The sequence below is a fragment of the Triticum aestivum genome, chromosome 1B (assembly GCF_018294505.1).
Source record: "Triticum aestivum cultivar Chinese Spring chromosome 1B, IWGSC CS RefSeq v2.1, whole genome shotgun sequence".
In the NCBI taxonomy this organism is placed as follows: Eukaryota; Viridiplantae; Streptophyta; class Magnoliopsida; order Poales; family Poaceae; genus Triticum; species Triticum aestivum.
The window spans coordinates 92766480-92783175 of NC_057795.1; positions in this window are offsets into that span (position 1 = coordinate 92766480).

The following is a 16696-nucleotide window of genomic DNA, read 5'->3' on the forward strand; positions in this document are numbered from 1 at the left end:
TTTTATATTATTAATGCATCTATATACTTGGTAAAGGGTGGAAGACTCGGCCTTTTACCTAGTGTTTTGTTCCACTCTTGCCGCCCTAGTTTCCGTCATACCGGTGTTATGTTCCCGGATTTTGTGTTCCTTACGCGGTCGGGTGATTTATGGGACCCCCTTGACAGTTCGCTTTGAATAAAACTCCTCCAGCAAGGCCCAACCTTGGTTTTACCATTTGCCTCACCACCACCTATCCCTTTCCCTTGGGTCGGCTAACCCGAGGGTCATCTTTATTTTAGCCCCCCCGGGCCAGTGCTTGTCTAAGTGTTGGTCTGAACCGAGTAGACTGCGAGGCCACCTCGGGGCAACTCGAGGGCTGGTTTTACTCGTAGGATGTCTCATCCGGTGTTGCCCTGAGAACGAGATATGTGCAGCTCCTATCGGGATTGTCGGCGCATCGGGTGGCTTTGCTGGTCTTGTTTTACCATTGTCCAAATGTCTTGTAAACCGAGATTCCAAGTCTGATCGGGTCTTCCTGGGAGAAGGTCTATTCCTTCGTTGATCGCGAGAGCTTGTCATGGGCTAAGTTGGGACACCCCTGCAGGGTATAATCTTTCGAAAGTCGTGCATGTGGTTATAGTCACATGGGAAATTGTTAATGTCCGGTTGTAGATAACTTGACACCAGATCCGAATTAAAACGCATCAACCGCGTGTGTAGCCATGATGGTCTCTTTTCGGCAGAGTCCGGGAAGTGAACACGGTTTCTGGGTTATAATTGACGTAAGTAGGAGTTCAGGATCAGTTCTTGATCATTGCTAGCTTCACGACCGTTCCTCCTGCTCTCTTCTCGCTCCTATTTGCGTATGTTAGCCACCATATATGCTTAGTCGCTGCTGCAACCTCACCACTTTACCCCTTCCTTTCACTTTAAGCTTTGCTAGTCTTGATACCCATGGTAATGGGATTGCCGAGTCCTCGTGGCTCACAGATTACTACAACAACAGTTGCAGGTACAGGTTGTGCGATGATCATGACGCGAGAGCGATGCTTGCTTGCATTGAGTTCTTCTTCTGCTTCTTCGATCAGGGATAGGTTCCAGGTCGGCAGCCTGGGCTAGCAGGGTGGATGTCGTTTGAGTTTCTGTTTGTGTTTCATCCGTAGTCGGATGATGCTCTGATGTATTGTGATGTTGTATTCATGTGGCATTGTATGCCTCTTGTATGTATCCCCATCTATTATGTAATGTTGATGTAATGATTTCCACCTTGCAAAAGCGTTTCAATATGCGGGTCTATCCTTGGTGGGACCTTTGAGTTCCTTTTGGATAGGGTCGCATATTGGGCGTGACACTCCAGTACTTCAGATGAAGGGAGCAGAAGTACTCCTAGCAATTTGCCTAAGGTTGCAACTAGGCAAAGGAGGAAAAGAACTTCAAATTCAGAGGATGAAGACTACAAGGCTGAGGAAGATGAGGCTACTTCCAAGAAAGTGGTGCTCAAGAAGGAATATGGCTCAACAAAGGATATAAAGCCAGGCATGAAGATTAAAAGGCCTGCAAGAAGGCAACCTATGCCCAAGGCCAGAGCATCAACTCAACTGCCTGAAAATCCTGATCCCAAAGAGCCAGCTGATGAAAGCAAGAAGAGGAGGGAAAGGGTCAAGAAGACCATGGCCAGAGTTGTTGGGCAACCTTCCATGATGGAAGAGGAAGAGCTTGCTACACCAGCACCAAAGGCACCTAAGCTTATGGGTGATGCAATCAGATCAGGGGCTGCAATATCTAAGCCCAAGGAAGCACCCAAAGCTGCCCCCAAGGCCAAGTCTGCACCAAAAAGGAATACCAGGAGTATTCCAGCTGCTGAGAAGAACAAGGCCCCAGTGCCTAATGTTGCTGAGGAGGAAGATGAAGAAGGATCGGTTCTAAGAAAGCTCAAGCCCAAGATACCAGACCACAATGATGCCCATCCTGTGGCTGAGGACATGAAAATCAGGAAGGATTCAGGGTTGAGACTGTGGAGAATGGCAGATGCATATGCCACAAGGAGAAGAACTGATGTTGATTACAGGTTCCATACAAAGGAACAACAGGACTTCTATGAGACAATCTTATTGGACAAGAAGCCCATAGTTTGTGACATGAGGTGGGTTGACTGGAAATTCATCAAGGAGAATGAACAACACTATCCTGGAGTGCAAGACAGCTTTGTTGGTTGTGGAGTTGCAGATTTTGTTGGGAAAAAGCTCACAAATTGGAATGATGAACTTATCATGCAATTCTACTCCACAACACATTTTTACCCAGATGGGAGAATTGTTTGGATGTCTGAAGGTACAAGGTACCAATCTACTGTAGAAGAATGGGCAAGCCTGATCAATGCCCCAAAGGAAAATGATGATGATCTGCACATTTATGCAAAGAAGAAGATGGGACACAATACCATGGCTCACATGTACAAGGAGATCCCAGACAAAGCCCTAGAGACTTTCTCTTTTGGATCAGTCCACTTTCTGCTATCAGGGCTGGCTACTATCAATTGGATTCTGAGGCACACTCTGTTGCCCAAGTCAGGTGACCATAACATGATCAGAGGACATGCCATCAACATGTTGCATTTATTTGATGTGCCACAAAAATTCAAAGTCATGAGCCTTATAGTTGAAACTATCAAGAGTACTGCAGCAGATCAGAAGAGGAGATGTGGATATGCACCTCAGATTCAGGAATTGATCAACTCAAAGATGGGAACTGGTAAATATCAGTTGGATAAGGAACACTTTCCACTTTATCCAGACTTTGAGGACAATGAGGTTGTCATGAATGAAGATGATCCATCATCAGTTCAAGCTCAGGAGAAGAAAGAAAAGGAAAGGAAGGAGAAGGCTGCCAAGATGACAACTCAAGAGGAGGCATCTAAATATTTCTTGAAAACCAAATAGGAGCAGTTTGGTTACTTGATAGCATCATCTCTGAGGATTGAGAAGGGGTTGGCCACCCTAACTCAAAACCAGGAGAGCCTGGAAAGAATCATGGAACAAAAATTCTATGATCTAGATGTCAAGGTAATTGGGATTCAGTCAGTTGTGGAGCAGCTGCAGGATGACATGCAGGAGAGGAAGGGAAAAACAACCACCAATGTGTTTGCCAGAGTGCCCAGAGCCCAGAGGTCAGTTGCAGAGCCAGTGACAGACACAAGAGCAACAACTTCAGCACCACCTACTGCCCCTTCAGCTCCAGTGCAACCAGCTTCAGCATCAACTCCAGCACCCTGTACATCAACTGAAACCTTCATCCTTGGAGTCATCAGGACACCACCACCAGAAGATCAAGCCTGAGAGTCGATCTAGCACTATGCATTTTCTATGAACTTTTTGGTAACTTGTTGCCAAAGGGGGAGAAAAATGTATAGATCGTAGGCTTCGAGAGAGAGAGTGTTGCTTTTGTTCTCTCTTGCTTTTGGTGTGTTTGATTTTGGTTGAGATACTATGCTTGTGAGACATTGATGATCATGTGTTTGATCATAAGCTACACTTATGCACCCTTGATATTATATTATCTATCTTATGTGATCACTCACTATGCTTGGTGATGAGTGCATGTATTCATTGTTTATTATTTTGAGCGCTGCACCAAGATGTATGTGACATGGAAGAGTAACCCATGAGCCTAATTCATTGTGCATTTGCAGTCCAAAGCAAATCTAAAACTATGCACAAATTTAGGGGGAGCTCTTGCTTATCACATACTTCTCAAAGCGACGATGTTATTTAAATGTTATTATCATTTGTCGAAGCTTTGATCTATATGTTGTCATCAATTACCAAAAAGGGGGAGATTGAAAGTGCAACTATGCCTAGGTGGTTTTGGTAATTCATAACAACATATAGCTCATTGAGCTAATGCTATTCCAAGAATATTGTTTTAGGAAAGCTCAATGAATGGCATGGCATGGATGATGAAAGTGGATCCCTCAAAATACTAAGGACAAAGGATTGGCTCAAGCTCAAATGCTCAAGACTCTTCATTTTACATTTTAGTGATCCAAGATCACATTGAGTCTATAGGAAAAGCAAATACTATCAAGAAGGGATGAGGTGTTGTTTAATGAGCCTCTTGCTTCATGTGCTTAGTGATATGATCCAAAACCCTCAACTACTTTCCCACATCCAAAAATGACCTAAACCTAAAGCCAAAATCGGTCACACCGATTCTTTCTATCCGGCGCCACCGATTCCAAAAGTCATAGCCACTGCCACAAACCCTAAGCAAATCGGTCTTACCGATAGGGATCTCGGTCTCACCGAGATGGGATTGTAATCTCTCTATTTCCCTTCGTAACGTTTCGGTCTAACCGAAGTGAGCGATCGGTCCCACCGAGATTGCAACATAAACTCTCTGTTTCCTTTTTGTAACATTTCGGTCTCACCGAAAAGAGAAAATCGGTCCCACCGAGTTTACCTGACCAACTCTCTAGAAAGCTTATTACCAAAATCGGTCTTACCGAGTTTGTGTAATCGGTCTTACCGAGATTACGTTATGCCCTAACCCTAATAGAATCGGTCTCACCGAGATGCATGTCGTTCCCACCGAAAATCACTAATGGTCACTAGGTTTACTAAATCGGTCCGACCGAGTTTAACTATTCGGTCCCACCGAGTTTGGTAAATTGTGTGTAACGTTTAGATTTTGTGTGGAGGCTATATATACCCCTCCACCTCCTCTTCATTCACGGAGAGAGCCATTAGACTAAACCTACACTTCCAACTTACCATTTCTGAGAGAGAACCACCTACTCATGTGTTGAGGCCAAGATATTCCATTCCTACCATATGAATCTTGATCTCTAGCCTTCCCCAAGTTGCTTTCCACTCAAACCCTCTTTCCACCAGATCCAAATCCTGTGAGAGAGAGTTGAGTGTTGGGGAGACTATCATTTGAAGCACAAGAGCAAGGAGTTCATTATCAATGCACCATTTGTTACTTCTTGGAGAGTGGTGTCTCCTAGATTGGCTAGGTGTCACTTGGGAGCCTCTGACAAGATTGTGGAGTTGAACCAAGGAGTTTGTAAGGGCAAGGAGATCGCCTACTTCGTGAAGATCTACCGCTAGTGAGGCAAGTCCTTCGTCGGCGACGGCCATGGTGGGATAGACAAGTGTCATGCCCAATATGCGACCCTATCCAAAAGGAACTCGAAGGTCCCACCAAGGATAGACCCGCATATTGAAACGCTTTTGCAAGGTGGATATCATTACATCAACATTACATAATAGATGGGGATACATACATAAGGCATACAATGCCACACGAATACAACATCACAATACATCAGAGCATTATCCGACTACGGATGAAACACAAACAGAAACTCAAACGACATCCACCCTGCTAGCCCAGGCTGCCGACCTGGAACCTATCCACTGATCGAAGAAGAAGCAGAAGAAGAACTCAGCGCAAGCATCGCTCTCGCGTCATGATCATCGCATGAACCTGTACTTGCAACTGTTGTTGTAGTAATCTGTGAGCCATGAGGACTCAGCAATCCCATTACCATGGGTATCAAGACTAGCAATGCTTAAAGGGAAAGGAAGGGGTAAAGTGGTGAGGCTGCAACAGCGACTAAGCATATATGGTGGCTAACATACGCAAATGAGAGCGAGAAGAGAACAAGCGGAACGGTCGTGAAGCTAGCAATGATCAAGAAGTGATCCTGAACTCCTACTTACGTCAAACATAACACAGAAACCGTGTTCACTTCCCGGACTCCGCCGAGAAGAGACCATCACGGCTACACACGCGGTTGATGCGTTTTAATTCGGATCTGGTGTCAAGTTATCTACAACTGGACATTGACAAATTCCCATCTACCTATAACCGCAGGCACGGCTTTCGAAAGATTATACCCTGCAGGGGTGTCCCAACTTAGCCCATGACAAGCTCTCGCGATCAACAAAGGAATAGACCTTCTCCCAGGAAGACCCAATCAGACTCGGAATCCCGGTTTGCAAGACATTTTGACAATGGTAAAACAAGACCAACAAAGCCGCCCGATGTGCCGACAAATCCCGATAGGAGCTGCACATATCTCGTTCTCAAGGCACACCAGATGAGCCAGACGTCGGGTTGGCATAGACCCTGGTTGCCCAGGGGGCGCCGGACATCGCTCAGGTTGGACCAACACTCGAAGGAGCACTGGCCCGGGGGGGGGGGGGTGGGTAAAATAAAGATGACCCTCGGGCTCCGGAAACCCAAGGGAAAAAAGGGCTAGGTGAGGCAAATGGTAAAACCAAGGTTGGGCCTTGCTGGAGGAGTTTTATTCAAAGCAAACTGTCAAGGGGGTCCCATAAATCACCGGGCCGCGTAAGGAACGCAAAATCCGGGAACATAACACCAGTATGACGGAAACTAGGGCGGCAAGAGTGGAACAAAACACCAGGCATAAGGCCGAGTCTTCCACCCTTTACCAAGTATATAGATGCATTAATAATATAAGAGATATTGTGATATCCCAACCAAAATCCTGTCCACCATGGAGAAATCTTCAACTTCACCTGCAACTAGCAACGCTATAAGAGGGGCTAAGCAAAGCGGTAGCATAGCCAAGCAACGGTTTGCATAGGGAAGGTGTCAAAGGTTAGAGGCTGACATGGAAATTTGGGATGGCTTGATAAACAGGTGATAGGTAGCGCAGCATAGCGATAGAACGAAGCAACTAGCATAGCAATGATAGTAGTGCGATCCAGGGTAGCGATCAACTTGCCTGAAATCCCCCAAGGAAGAAGAATGAGTCCATGAAGAAGACAAGCGGACGTAGTCGAACGAATCCTCACGAATGCAACATTACCGGAACTAAGAAGCAACATCGGAAAGAAACAAACAACATGGTGAACACACAAGCATAATCATGGCATGATGCACAATCAAGTATGATGCATGTCCGGTTTAAGGAGGCATGGCATGGCAAAGTGCAACAAACAACAGTACAAATTAAGTGGAGCTCAATATGCAATGAGTTGCATATTGACGAAACACCACATTGACATATTTAGTTCTCTCTCGTGTAGGCTACTCATCAATATTAAATGTTGTTAAACATGGAAAGGGGTGAAGCATATGAAAACTAACTATTTAGGCAAGTTTAAATGAGGCCGGAACAACAAACAACAATTCCGGAAAAACTTCATATGCATATTTATAAATTCGGTACTGTTCTGCCCTAAACACAATTTTATTGTTGTTAAACAGGAAAATAAAGTGGACCATGTTAAACTAGTCATTTTCCACCCCATTTACATATAAAGTTTATTAAATTCGGAGCTCCGGTTAATTAGTAATGAAATAAATCATTTTAACATGGCATTTATGCAAATTTAAATAAACAGCAAGTTAAACATTTTTAACATAGATGAAAGTGGCATATTATTAATCTACATAATATTCTAAGCATTTTACATATATAAATCATTTTAATCCGATGCACGGTTTGAGAGATATTAAATGCATGAAGTGCAAGGACTTTTCTGTAAAACATTAATCACTGGATAATTGGACAAATTGCAGACAGAAAAAAAAACATGATCCGGGCCACATCTGGAGGCGGACTGGGCTGGGGAGAGCTGCTCACGTTCGGCTCTAGGGAGCTGGGCCTTGGCGCGGCTGGAGAGGCTGGCGCGCTGGGCCTGGCCCACGCGGACGCTGGAGGAGGGGGCGCTGGGCCTGGAGGGCTGGGCCGCGGCGAACGGAGGCGTCGTCCTCCAGGAATAGATCGACCGCGAGCAGGACCAGGGGCGGCATCGGCCAGCGGTCAACGGCGATGGGGAGGCGCGGGGAGGCCGGAACGGGGCCGCAGGTGGCCGGATCCGGTGGAGGTCGTGGCCGGGGACCCGTTCCCGGCGTCGGCGGCGAGACCTAGGGCGGCGGCGGCAGTTCCCTGGCAGCAAGGAGAGAAGGGAGCTGTAAGGGAGGACAGGAGGGAAGAAAGGAGGAGAAGGAGGCGGGCGGCACGGTCCGGCCTGGCCGTCGAGCTCGCCGGTGGCGGTGGCGCGCGGCCTCCGGCGAGGACGAGTGGCGGGGCGGCGAGGATCCCACGCGCCGACGGCAGAGGAGTCGGGCAGCGAGGACGGGATCGAGCGGGGCGCGGGCGGGCGCCTGCGGGCACCTCGGGCCTAGATCGGGGCCCGGGCGGGCCTGGCACGGGCCTGACGGCGCGGGGAGGCAGGGGAAACAGGTGGCGCGCCCAGAGTGGCTGGAGGCGGCCACGTGTCCGCGCGGGAGAGGTGGAGGGCGACGGGTGCGGCAGCGCAGGGCGGCGGCTGGCCGTTGGGCCGGCGCCAAGTGGCGGTGGGGTGCTGGCTGGGCACGGAATCTGAGGAGGAGGGGCTAGGAGGTAGGGGAAGGGCTAGGAGATGCCCAAAATGGCATGAGGGGGTCTATTTATAGGGTAAAAGCTAGGGTTTAGGGGGGTTTGAGGCCGTTTTGGACCGTATGATCGCGATCGTGCGGCTCCGGTTAGAGGGCTGCGGGAGGGATTAGTGGGCTGTGTAGAGACCATGGGCTGCAGGAGAGAAGAGGGAGAGAGGCCCGGCAGCAGTTTCCGGAGACCGAAAACGTCCGACGATAGACCGGTTATAATGCGGTTGTAGGTTTAACGGTTGGGCTATCCAATGGACTCCGAATGCGATGAAACTTGGCAGGTGGTCTGTCTACACTATAATAAGACCGCACGACAAGTTGCAACCCATTCCGAGAACATTTTTATGCCACTAATAAAATATATTTCGGAGGTGCCGCGGGCGCGTGCGAGTGTATCTGGACTCGGAATGGACAACGGAGAGAACCGGCGGAACCCTAACGGATGCAAGTTTTATGAAAATGATGCCGATGCAATGCGCATGATGCTATGAGATGAGATGCATAACAAGAACAAAATGCAAAACAACAGATAAAAACCCAACCACGGAGGAAATAAAAATCACATAGCCGGAAATGGCAAGAGTCGGAGTTACGAATATGGAAAGTTGTATCCGGGGTGTTACAACAAGGTTTCTTCTTCGTGGACCCTTATTGGGTGGAGCCCTCCGTGGACTCGCACAGCCGTTACCCTTCGTGGGTTGAAATCTCCATCAACGTGGATGTACGATAGCACCACCTATCGGAACCACGCCAAAAACATCCGTGTCTCCAATTGCGTTTGAATCCTCCAAACCCTTCCCTTTACTTTCTTGCAAGTTGCATGCTTTAATTTCCGCTGCCTATACACTCTTTGCATGCTTGCTTGTATTGTGTGATGATTGCTTGACTTGTCCTAAAAGAGCTAAAATCTGCCAAACTCTAAACTTGGGAAAAGGTTAAGTTTTTATTGGGAAGTAGTCTAATCACCCCCCCCCCTCTAGACATACTTCAAGGTCCTACAATAGCACCACCTATCGGAACCACGACAAAAACATCCGTGTCTCCAATTGCGTTTGAATTCTCCAAACCCTACCCTTTACATTCTTGCAAGTTGCATGCTTTACTTTCCGCTGCTCATATACTCTTTGCATTATTGCTTGAATTGTGTGAAGATTGCTTGACTTGTGCTAAGATAGCTAAAATCTGCCAAAGACTAAAATTGGGAAAAGGTTAAGTTTTTAATTGGTCAAGTAGTCTAATCACCCCCCCTCTAGACATACTTCAAGGTCCTACATCTTGCGAACCACAATTGAAGCTTTAGCATGATCCTTTAGTCTAACAGGAAAAGGTAGTTTCTCAATGTAAGCAGTAGGAACAATAGGATCAACATTATAAGTACTAGTCTTTTCTTCAACTTTAATAGGTTCTAGTACTTTCACTTTAATGGGAGAATGATATTTAAACCACTTCTCCTTAGGGAGATCAACATGAGTAGCAAATGATTCATAGAAAGAAGCTACTATCTCAGAGTCAAGCCCATATTTAGTGCTAAATTCACGAAAAGCATCAGTATCCATAAAGGATTGAACACAATCAAACTTAGGTGTTATACCTGAGTCCTTACCTTCATCGAGTTCCCAATATTCAGAGTTGCATTTAATTCTTTCCAATAAATCCCATCTGAATTCAATAGTCTTCATCATAAAAGAACCAGTACAAGAAGTATCGAGCATGGAGCGATTATTGAGAGAAAGCCGAGCATAAATTTTTTGAATACTAATTTCTCTTAAGAGCTCATGATTGGGGCATGAATATAACATTCACTTAAGCCTCCCCAAGCTTGAGCGATAATTCCTCCTTCATGAGGCCAAAAATTATATATATAATTACAATCATGATGAACCAGATGCATAGGATAAAACTTCTGATGAAATTCCAATTTCAATTGGTTGTAGTTCTATGATCCAATATCATCACATAGCCTAAACCATGTCAATTCCTTTCCCTTCAAAGATAGAGGGACGACCTTCTTCTTCATAACGTCCTCGGGCATACCTGCAAGTTTAAATAATCCGTAAACTTCATCCACATAGATTAGGTGCATATCGGGATGTAATGTTCCATCTCCTGTATAGGGATTAGCTAGCAGTTTCTCTATCGTACCCAAAGGAATTTCAAAGTAAATATTTTCAGTAGGTTCAGTAGGTTGAGGAGCAACTCTTTGCTCTTCTGGTCGGGGTGAACATACCATGAACAAGCCCCTCAAAGGATTATTTTCCATAGTAAGAAGTGACAATAAATTTCAGCACACTATATAAATGATTCCTTACCAAATACCACCTACCAAAGGCGCTTCACTCCCCTGCAATGGTGCCATAAAAGAGTCTTGATGACCCATAAGTATAGGGGATCTATTGTAGTTCTTTCGATAAGTAAGAGGTCGAACCCAACAAGGAGCAGAAGGAAATGACAAGCATTTTTCAGTAAGGTATTCTCTTCAAGCACTTAAATTATCAATAACAAATAGTTTTGTGATAAGGTAATTCGTAATAGGTAACAAGTAACAAAAGTAAACAAGGTGCAGCAAGGTGGCCCAATCCTTTTTGTAGCAAAGGACAAGCCTGGACAAACTCTTATATGAAGAAAAGCCTGGAGACATGGGAATTTTTGTCAAGCTAGTTTTCATCATGCTCATATGATTCGTGTTTGTTAATTTGATAGTTTGATATGTGGGTGGACCGGTGCTTGGGTACTGCCCTTCCTTGGACAAGCATCCCACTTATGATTAATCCCTCTCGCAAGCATCCGCAACTACGGAAGAAGAATTAAGGTAAGGCTACCATAGCATGAAACATATGGATCCAAATCAGCCCCTTACGAAGCAACGCATAAACTAGGGTTTAAGCTTCTATCACTCTAGCAACCCATCATCTACTTATTACTGCCCAATGCCTTCCCTTAGGCCCAAATCATGGTGAAGTCTCATGTATTCGACGTTCACATAACACCACTAGAGGAGAGACAACATACATATCATCAAAATATCAAACGAATACAAAATTCACATGATTACTCATAACAAGACTTCTCCCATCACTACAAAAAAAAGACTCATCCATGACATTTTGGGCCGAATGAAATTTTTTTCTGTCATACTTATGACACTTCTATGATGATAATTGTGACAAAACCCGGTATCATCATAGATGTTGTTGGCTCCTACTTCTATGACAAAAAATCATTACAGAAAATGGGATTTTCGTCATGGGCGGGCCGGAGATGCAGCTACATGACATTCTTTGGGATGTTCATGACGGAGAAAACTATGGTAGAAGCAAGGGCAAGGAAAATATCGGGCTGTTCCCGGTTACGATGGGTGGTTGGGGCCGAGCGATGCACAGAGGTTTGCATGTTTCTCTTGTACACGCAGGCACGTGGGTGGGAGGCGTTGGGCCGTAACTGAATCCGAGCGATGCGTTGGCCTACTGAACCCGAGCGATTGCACTGCAGGCTACACGTTACTGAACCCGAGAGATCGATCGATGGCTGTTAACTGAACCCGATCGAGCGATTCCTTCGTTACTGCTGCTAACTGAAGCCGATCGATGCTGCCTCAGGATGAACAATGAGCGTTGTTGGGGGGGGGGGGGATGAACAGTTCTCGGTGGGGGGTTGGATGAATAGGACCCCGTGGTAGTAGAGTCCGTTGCCGCTGGATGAACAGGAACCCAATCGAGCCGGTTGGGGCTGGATGAACAGGACCCCGTGGAGGGCTGGATGAACATGACGACCCAGTGGAGGGCCAGTTGAACAATAGCCGGTGGAGGGCTGGATGAACAGTAGTTGATGGAGGGGTGGTTGAACAGGACCCCATGGAGAGGGCTGGTTGAACAGTAGCTGGTGGAGGAGCGCATGGTGGAGGCTAGATGAATAGTAGCCCGTGGATGAACAGTCGCAGGTGGAGGCTGGAGGAGGTCGACGGTGGATGAACAGTAGCCTGTGGAGGCTGGAGGAGGTCGATGGTGGAGATGAACAATATCCCGTGAGTCCCATTTTGCGGTATGCCACACCCCTCCCAATGAACAGGACACCCGTTTCGACCATAGCACTCCAACACAAGTCTGTTTCCTCCGTTTTGCGGTAACCACACCCCTCCCGATCAATAGGACCTCGTTTTAACCATAGTAGGTCCAACAGAAGTTTCTTTCCTCCGTTTTGCGGTATGCTAGACACCTCCAAATGAATAGGATCCCGTTTCGACCGTTGTTGGTTGAACACAAGGCCGTTTCGTTCGTTCTGTGGTATGCCAGGCCTCGTTTCCATTGGTTGTTCTGTCCAAGCCCTCCCGATGAACACGATGACGCATCCCGTTCTGACCCAACCGGTTGGCTCCCCATGAACGTGACGACGATGCAGTTTCTTCGTTCCAACCCAGCCATGTATATGAGCCCTGGCCATACGTATGCGCGAGTAGGCGTTTGAGACCCCACCTGTCGGATTTCGGGTTCCGGCAGACCCTTGAGGTTTGAACTCTAGGGTGCGCGCGAAGATCTTTCCTCTACCAACTCGCGTCTCGTCGCCTCGCAAAGGAGCTAGGCTACACGGTGAACAACACAAGCGACGCAAGGTTTATACTGGTTCAGGCCACCATTGTGGTGTAATACCCTACTCCAGTGTGTGGTGTGGTCGATTGCCTTTGGGCTGATGATGAACAATACAAGGGAAGAACAGCCTCGCGAGGGATGTTCTTGTGGTGGTGCTTTCCTTTCGGAGGGGTCAAGTCTCGATGCCCCTCTACTATGGTGGCTAGCCCTATATATATAGAGAGAGAGAGGCCCTGGTCCTCTTCCCAAATATTGAGTGGGAAGGGCGCCAACAACTGGCCATTTTGAAGGGGAACATCTAGTACACTTATCCTGACTAAAGTTGGTCCTCGCCTGCCAAAGACTCTGACGATGACGCCGTCTTGGGCTCCATGGTGACCTCAGTCCTGCCGTTCTACTGGTCTTGGTCTTGTTGCACTGAAATGGTAGCCTCTGCCTGATACCTTGGCCTGCGCTTGCCCCCTTTGCACCAAAGAGGAAACAAGGACACTGCGCAAGCCGGCGCCCGCCTGGCTTCAGTTGTCATGGCTTGTGTCACGGGCACCTCGCGAGGTACCCCCGCCTTGATCTCTCCGCCTCCTCGCGAGCCTTCCTGACGAGGCTGCTCCTGAGGAAGCTGCTTGTCGTCCGCCCCGCGAGGCTTGGCCCGTCACGAGGGTCTTGAGCTTGAGTTGACAAAGATGGGTCGTACTGGGCCACTCCTTGAGCCACGTTGCAGGCCGCAGGCAGGCAAGTCTGGGTACCCCCGTTCCCAGAACGCCAACAGTGGCCCCGAGCCCAAGGCGCGCCCGGACTTGGCTTGGAAGAGAAGCGAAGGGGCAAGCACGAAGCGCCGCGGGCCCCAACAGCCTGTGGCCTTGGGCGCTGCGTGGCGGTTGATTGGACGTGTGCATCTCCGCTTCCCCACGACGCGTCAGCAACTGTGTGACGTGACAAGTCCCTGCCAGCAGTATGAGTCATGATTACCTGTAATCATGGAGGCCGACAGTTGGCCTCCTCTGGCTATAAGTACGGAACGGCGCGTGCCCTTCCAATCCATCTCCCCTTGTTCTGCTCCTTCTTCTCCACCTCTCCCCTTAGGCTCGCCGTGTCCCATGGCGTCCACGAAGAGGTTCTCGACTGCGGAGAAGGGGAAGGCCCACCGAGAGGGGCCTGACTCTCCTCCGGCCAAGCGCGGCCGGGGTCGCCCCGCAAGCATCCCACGACTCCTGCGAGGGCTGCCCGAGGCCTCAGTGGAGTCCCCTCTCTTGGTGGAAGCCGCTCGATCGGAGGGGGGATAAGTGCCGCGGCCGCTCGACCTCCCCGCCCCCGATTTCATTCTGCGGAGGTGTGGCCGGAGTTCGTCGTTTGGTCGGCGGAACCGTCTGGTACCTGGCTCCAGCTTCCTCGCTTCTTTGCTGGCGAGCTGCCGGCTGGCACCGCAGGGGGGCTCTGGCTCCAGGCGGACGGCTGCTGCAGTAGGGCCTCGTGGGTGGTGGTGGAGGTTTCTGTCGCCTGGAACGTGGCACTGACCCGCGGCTGGCAGACGTTCGCCCGCGCGCGTGGTCTTGGCCGTCGATGCACTCTCCACTTTAAATTCAACGGTGACGTTGCCCTCTTTGTGAGGGCGTTGGGAGGTGATGGCCGCCGTGCTGGGTGCTGCCCTGAGGGTGGAGGAGGATCTTCCCACCACTGCGCCCAAGTGAAGTGTGAAGAGGAAACTGCTTGAGCTCCGAAGGGCGACACATGTCCTCTTCTCCGGGCTGTAGTTGGTCGAGTCGTGCCCATCTTGTTTTACCTGCATTGGGTGAGAAGTACGGGGCCCCGCGGGGGCGTGCTAGACTATTGCTTTTAATTATCATGATGTTCTTTTATTTGTGCCGTGCTACAGTGCCGCGTGCTCATGAGTAGGAACAACTTAGCTCAGTGGGAAGGGTTTGTTGCGGCGCCAGCCTCGGGAGGCTCCGGCGAAAAGCCGCGTCACGAGTGTCGAGGCCTGCAAAAAGGAGTTGCCAGAGGGTTAGGATCCAATCCCCGGCCGCAGCGGTGGCCCACTCGGGCCCAGCGTTCGGATCATGATGCCCGTGGGGCATTGACTGGGAGGGGTGCTCCCGCCGCAAACTTAGGTCGAGGAACCTCACGAAATCAAACCAGGCGACGCTCGCGAGGGTGCCTGCGGGGCTTCCCTCGCGAGGGTTGCAAAAAGAAAGCAGGGTCAGGCGAGCGACAAAAACGGGTAACACAGGCCGGGTGCCACACAACACCAAAGGCAACTTAAACTAAAAGCTTCAAGCAACGAAAAACTAGCCAACTGCAGAAAGAAAATGAAAAGCCGCGTCCGTCACCTAATCTAGTTTTCGACGTCTTCTCACCAGCGCGGAGCTAAGTGCTGCCACTGGGCGTGGGTGGGAGCCTCCGAGGCCCAGGGGCGGCTCTCCAAAGACTCCGGGGCGTGTACATCCCCACTCATTATTACGTCTGGGTGTCACGGGCGGCGAGCTTCACAGGCGTTGGCCTTCTTCACAGGCACCGGGCCTTTTCTTGAGAGGAGGGGGGGGGGAGAGCTTCACAGGCATTTGCCTTCTTCACAGGCACCGGGCCTTTTCAAAACGGCAAGCTTCACAGGCATTTGCCTTCTTCACAGGCTCTGGGCCTTTTCCATAGGCACTGGGCCTCGCTCGAGGGTAGAACTTCCGAAGGTGTTGAATGTTCCACGCGTTCAGGATGGGCACCCCCTCCTGGGTTTCCAAGCGCGCAGAGACGGGCCTGGAAACATGAACAACCTTGAACGGGCCCTCCCACATGGTAGAGTTTGTGCAGCCCTTCCCTGGAGAGGACCCACCTAAGCACGAGGTCACCTACCTCGAGGGTCCTGGGGCAGATGTTGCGGCAGTGGTATCGACCCAGCGCCTGCTAGTATCAGGCCGCCCGCAGCGCGGCCTCCCGGTGGCGTTCCTCCCCTAGCATGAGGTCTGTCCCCTGCATGGCGTCCTGCCGTGTCTCATCGAATGCCAGGACCCGCGCGGAGCGACCCCTGGCCTCGTGAGGGAGGACGGCCTCATCTTCGTAGACGAGGAAGAACAGGATTTCGCCAGTTGACTTGGTTGCGGTAGTGCGAATAGACCATAGTACGGACTGGAGCTTGTCATACCAGCCCCTGCCATAGGCCTCCAGCTTCTTCTTGAAGGTCCTGGTCTTGAGGCCCTTCAGGACTTCCGCATTGGCTCGCTCAGACTGGCCGTTGCTCCGAGGGTGCGCCACTAAAGCGTAGCATACCTGCGTTCCAAGGTTAGCACAGTATGTTTTGAACAGATTGGTGGTGAATTGCGAACCTTTATCGGTGATGATGCGGTTAGGCACCCCGAATCGGCTCACGAGGCCTTTGACGAACTTGACTCCAGAGCCTGCCGGGATGGTGCGGACAACTTCCACCTCAGCCCACTTGGTGAACTTGTCCACGACAACGTAGAGGTAGCGATAGCCCCCTGGCGCTCGAGGGAACGGGGCCAAAATATCCAGCCCCCAAACCGCGAATGGCCATGAGAGGGGTATGGTCTGTAGGCCCTGTGCCGGCTGATGGATCTACTTGGCGTGGAATTGGCAGGCTTCACAAGCCTTCACCAGCTTGATAGCATCATTGAGTGTTCTGGGCCAGTAGAACCCGCTGCGGAATGCCTTGCCGACAAGGGTCCGTGACGACGAGTGGTGCCCACAGTCTCCGCTGTGTATGTCCGCCAACAGCT